Consider the following 6,000-nt stretch of genomic DNA (forward strand, 5'->3'; position numbering starts at 1 on the left):
CAGTGGAATACTACTCTGCCATTAAAAGAATAACATAATGCCATTTGCAGCAACATGAATGGACCTAGAGATTGTCATGCTGAGTGAAGTAAGTCAGAACAGGAGAAACATCATATGACATTCCTTATATATAGAATCTAAAAAGCGATGATACAAATAAACGTAGACAAAACAAAACATGCTCACAGATTTAGAGAACAAGCTGTGGTTGCCAGGGGGAGGAATGGGGGAAGAGAGTTAAGGACTTTGGTGCTGACATGTACACTTTGCTATATTTAAAACGTGACATGATCTACTATTGTTGTGTTAGTCCCTCAGTCATGTCCACTCTTTGTGACCCCATGGACTGTAACCCCCAGGCTCCTCTGTCTGTGGAGTTCTCCAGGCAAGAATATTGGAGTGGGATTGCCATTCCCTTCTGCAGGAGATCTTCCCCACCCAGGGATTGAACCTGCATCTCTTGCGTCTCCTGCCTTTGGCAGGCAGGCTCTTTACCAGCTGAGCCACCATTAATTCATGTTAATTGTGTTGAGAATGCATATTATGATCTTTAGAATAACCAGTAATAAAAATAACCAAAGAGGCATAGTTTAAAAGATATTAGAGTAGATAAAAATAATACTAAGAGATAATTGATCAATTCAAATGAAGACAGGAAAGTAGAATCAAAGGAACAGCAACAAAAAAGTGAAACAAGCAGAAAACATAGAGTGTAGAGTTTAACTCCAGCCATGTCAATAATTGCATTAAATGTTAGTGGACTATGAACTCGGATTAAGAGGCAGAGATTGTCCAACTGGGTGAAAAATAAAATTCACCTATGTTTTACTTAGATGAAGGATACATTTTCAATATAAAGACAGAAAATTTAAAAGTAGTAGATTGTTGTTATTCAGTGGCTCAGTCTTGTACAACTCTTTGTGACCTCATGGACGCCAGGCTTCCCTGTCCTTCACCACCTCCCAGAGCTTGCTCAGACTCATGTTCTTTGAGTCAGTGATGCCATCCAACCATCTTGCCCTCTGTCGTCCCCTTCTCTTCCTGCCTTCAATCTTTCCCAGCATCACGGTCTTTTCCAATGAACTGGATCTTTGTGTCAGGTGGCCAAAGTATTGGAGCTTCAGCTTTAGCATCAGTCCTTCCAATTAATATTCACGGTTGATATCCTTTAGGATTGACTTGCTTGATCTCCTTGCAGTTATATAATAAGAACAAGGGACCCTCAAGAGTTTTCTTCAACACCACAGTTCAAAAGCATCAATTCTTTGGCACTCAGCCTTCTTTATGGTCCAATTCTCACATCCCTCCGTGACTACTGGGAAAACCATTGTTTTGACTATATGGAAAAGCAACTGATGGGAGAAGACATATCAGGGACTGAACCATATAAATTGAGGAACTCTGCATTATGTGAAACAGGAACCATAGGGAATCTACATAGATGTCCAAAACCTTAACAGAGAAGGAGGCAATACAAGAAGAATGACTTCTTGGTGCAAGGAAGTGCCAACTGATGATGGATGCTGAAAACATTTTCTTAGAGATCTGACAAGTTGAGCAAACAAAGAATGTTTTTTCCTTTCTGCTTTGTAGAAATTGACAATATAAAGCCACATTTAGTGGTGCAAAAATTGTGATTTCTCTGCCACCTCCTCCAGGATAGCTCTTTAGTATCTCCCAGTATCTGAGCTGTGGTCACCTGATTTGGGTACCCGCTTCCTTTACTGGTTGGAGTTTGGTGATGGATTTAGCTGGGTGCCATCTTTTTTCCTAGTTCAGTATGTCTTCTTTTCCTGTTGGCCCCTTGGCAGTGACTTTTGCCAAGCAAAAAATGACAGAATGTAAGAAAGAGAAATGAAGTGCTGGCATGTTTATTGCCTCAGTTTTGATGGTGGGCCGAAGGGTGTAAAAATGAAAGAGATGCCGCTGTGAGGCTGTTATTTGACAAAAAGTAAGCTTTCTAAGTGATGAGTGCCTTCCTACTCATGCAGCAATGTGCAGTACATGTCTGGCTCTCTATACAAGAAAAAAGCGTGGAACGTTCCCTCTCTCTTTGTGACCTCCTGCTAAGACTCTTGCTTAACATCCTTCCAAAAGGTCCTTTAGCTGGTCAATCTCAGAGATGTAATTTCATTGACAAAATTCATGGTTTCGGTCCTTTGTGTGAAATAAATTTCAGATAAACTGGAGTTTGTCTAAAATTTTGATACAAAGTTAGACTTGGCTAGGGAGAAACTGTCTCGGGTGGGTGGTTGTTTTTCTGGGAGTGACTTTAATTAACCTGTCTACTGTATGCCTGCACACTGGAAAGGCCCTTGAAGGTGGCGTTTTCCTCCTGCTGTTCAAAGGGAATGAAAGTGACAGTTGAGTTTATTCTCAGCATTGTTAATTTGGTTGATATTGGGACCTTTCCAAAGAAACCACTAAAGCTATCATAGAAGATGAAGGGCAACACATTTGTGAAGCATTCTGGAACATTTGGCTCTTGTGGTGGCCTGCAAAAAAAAAAAAAAGGAAAGGAAAAAGAAAAGGATGAATTCATTATCTCCAAATAGTGGAAAATATTATAAATGGCAGTAAATGAAGTAAATGGGAGTTTCCACTGTAATGTACAATTCTTTAAGCCAGCCACCCAGAAAGAACACAGCTTGGTTTGCTGGGTGGGGCGTCCGAGTTAAAATGCAGGAGACTGTTCTTGGGCTCCAAGTGCCATTTGGGAGTTAGGCCTTTCCCCTGCTGCTGTGGATCGTCTGGTTTATCGCTGATCTGGACTGTGTGGGTCTTGCAGCCTGCTGAATCGAACCCAAGTGGAGCTCTCACCTCTTCAACTTAGATCTGACCGTAGGGTGTTGCTTTCCTGCCTGACTCAGTCGCCAGAGGAAAAGCAAATAAGACACTAACTTCTTTTTGTGCATGAGGCAATGGTCTCTCTTTGCTTTTGGATGGCTCTCCCGCTCCGGCTGCCTTTGCTGGCCCATGGAACAAAAGCTGTGGCTGTGTCTCCTTGTCAGCAAGATGCATTGCTGAGCATGTCTGCTTAGGCCTGGGCAATGATGCTCCCCTGTGGAACCCCCTCCTATCCTGGGAGCTGAACCTGTGGGTTGACAGCTTTCCTACAGAGAAGTGGGAGGACACTTCCATCCCTGCCACCACCACTACTTCCCTCTCCTGCTGCCAGGATCTGTGAAGGGAACCCCCTCCTTCACCTAAATGAATGAGTTACCACTGGACCCATGTGGAGACGAGGTCCATCTGATGGTGCCTCTTCTGTTCTGGCTAATAAAGCAAGTCATCCTCAGCATAACCTCTTCTCAATCTTCTCTTAACTAATTTTCGTGATTTGGGGGAAATATAGACTCTTGTTACCTGATACTTGCTATGGAATCCAGAAAATGAAATAACTGTGTCTCTATAAATTCTAAAATAAACTCATCTCTAGGGTCTTATTTTCTACTTTTTATCCTGACTACAAACTATCTTGTACTAAGCAAAAAAATCTCTGAAGTTTGGTCTATGAAAATTTGCTGGCCTGTGGAAATTGAGGGGTACTGATGCCAAATTCAATTCTGCAAGCATTGTTGAGAACTCACTATTTGTGAATCCAAAAGAAATATGAGTCATAGCTTCAGACGTTAATACGCATAAAATCTACATGAAAAGACAGAAAAGCATATATGGTACACCTGATCTGTATTACCTCCCATTTGCTGTGTGTGCGTGCATCAGTTCATACACACATACCACACACGCACACAAATACACACATGTGCATGCATTCACACAGTACTTATTTTTTTTTTGTTTTTTTTTTCACACAGTACTTATATACGTGTACTTACATGTATACCCACCACATACATACAGAAACAGAGTATAAATGCTGTCATAGATACACATATATACACACATACATACACTTATATTTACCTAGCACTGTGCACAGTCACTCAATCATGTCCAGCTCTTTGTGACCCAGGACAGTAGCCCACCAGGCTTCTCTGTTCGTGGGATTTTTTCAGGCAGGAATACTGGAGTGGTTGCTGTTGCCTTCTCCAGGGGAATCTTCCCGACCCAGGGATTGAATCCATGTCCCCCGTGTCTCCTGCATTACAGGCAGATTCTTTGGTGTCTAAACCACCAGGGAAGCCCCAGCTTGTAACCCAGGGTTAGTTGCTCAGTTGTGGCCGACTCTCTGCAACCCCAGGGACTATGGCTCTCCAGACTCCTCTGTCCACGGAATTCTCAAGGCAAGAAGCTGAAGTAGGTAGTCATTTCCTTCTACAGGAGATCTTCCCAAGCCAGAGATTGAACCAAGGTCTCCTGCTTTGCAGGCAGTTTCTTTACTGTCTGAGCAGCAGGGAAGGCCTGTGTGCACCTACATATAACAAATACACTCTCTCACACACATTCTCTTGTGTACTTATGCCCTCACTTACATATATACATGCACACATACATATTTTCACATGCATATACCCACTCCCACACATATACACATTCATACACATATACACATGTACATATGCACTCACACACAGTCACAATCACACAGATGCATGTTTACACATTCATATACACACAAACACACTCGTAAATTTTGGTCAATTAATTAGTTAGAACCTTAAGCCTATATTAATTGTCATGTGTCCTCATTTTAAAAAGTAATTTTGATATAGATACTACTAGCATTAAAATGCTGTTGACTTTTGAAAAAAAAAATATACATATATAATCATATTAAGGGACTTTGTGTTCTTACTTTGCCAAGGGATATTTTTTTTTCTAAGAAATATGAAGACTACCCAAAAGTACAATGAATAATAACACAATGAATATATCCACCAGTCGGAACTGAGGATTGGAGATGTCTTCCTCTCTTTGCAGCATCCTAATTTAAATGAAAGAAATAAAGCACACAGAAAAAGCTGGTGTTTTCTTTGTCCTCCATCTGTAGTTTGTTCCTGTGTCCCACAACCAGAAGAAAATGTAGACTGAACACATATATTTTCTGCTCCATTTTAATACACTTACATATACATGTATGTTTCAGTGAATAATATATAATGTTCATTTTTGTGTTTGGAAATAGGGCATAAATGTCAAAGTGTGTATCATGTAAAACTGGCTTTTTTCTACTCAGCATTTTGTATGGAGCTCTAGTTAAATGGCTGAATAGGGAGAACTACATTATTTTAACAGCTACATAGTATTCTAGTGTATAAATATAACAAATGTGAGTTATTTGTTCTATTGAAGTAATTTAGATTTCCAACCTATTTAAAAGAGGCCTTGCAATGGAAATAATCAGAAATGTCTGTATAGAAACCTGTGCAAAAATCTCTCTAGAATATATTCTATGTATTCTCTAGAATATATAGAATTTTTCAATCACAGTACATAGGTTTTCATTTTTATTAGATACTGCCAAATTGTTTTTCTTCAAAATGATTTGAGCAATTTAAACTCTCACAAGGAGTGTATGATAAGTTCTATTTTTCACCCTATTTGCCATCTTTTTTATAGTTGCACATGTTTAAACATTAGCCTGTATGGGTATGTGAGGTGGTATTGTATTGTTGTTCAGGTTTCAGGTTCTAAGCAGGTTTTTTTTTTTTTAAATGGAAATAAATGCTTCTGTTCAGTGTCTCGTCTGACTATATTGAGGTTTTCTTGTTATCCATTTGCGTTTTAAATTAATGTTAGTTAACTGACTTTTCATAATTGAATTATTGTATGATTCCCATAGATCATTTTTTATCTATTATTTATTTAATGTATTGCCAAATTGCATGTATTGATATTTAATTTATGAATTTTGTGTCAATATTTATAAATAAATTTGTAGTATAATTTTTTCTTAGGCTATTTTTCTGACTTTGGTATCAGTTTTATGTTCTCTTCATTAAAAAATTAGGAAATATACTTTCTTTACATTCTAGAACATACTACATGGCATAGGAAAAAATCTTTTTTTTTTTAAACATTTTTTTGAAAAAAATT

The 6,000-nt window shown here is 38.9% G+C and overlaps 1 long non-coding RNA gene across 4 annotated transcripts in view; it reads left to right on the forward strand.

Annotated features, from left to right (window-relative positions):
- LOC139036542 (uncharacterized) overlaps nt 1-5,730 on the forward strand; it is a 141,806-nt gene extending 136,076 nt beyond the window's left edge. For all 4 annotated transcript variants that reach the window (XR_011489316.1, XR_011489315.1, XR_011489314.1 and 1 more), the window contains exon 6: nt 4,769-5,730. This is a non-coding gene — a long non-coding RNA (uncharacterized lncRNA). The remainder of the gene's footprint in view (nt 1-4,768) is intronic.
- Nucleotides 5,731-6,000: the final 270 nt, after the last annotated feature.

This window comes from Odocoileus virginianus, chromosome 9 (genome assembly GCF_023699985.2).
Source record: "Odocoileus virginianus isolate 20LAN1187 ecotype Illinois chromosome 9, Ovbor_1.2, whole genome shotgun sequence".
Lineage (NCBI taxonomy): Eukaryota > Metazoa > Chordata > Mammalia > Artiodactyla > Cervidae > Odocoileus > Odocoileus virginianus.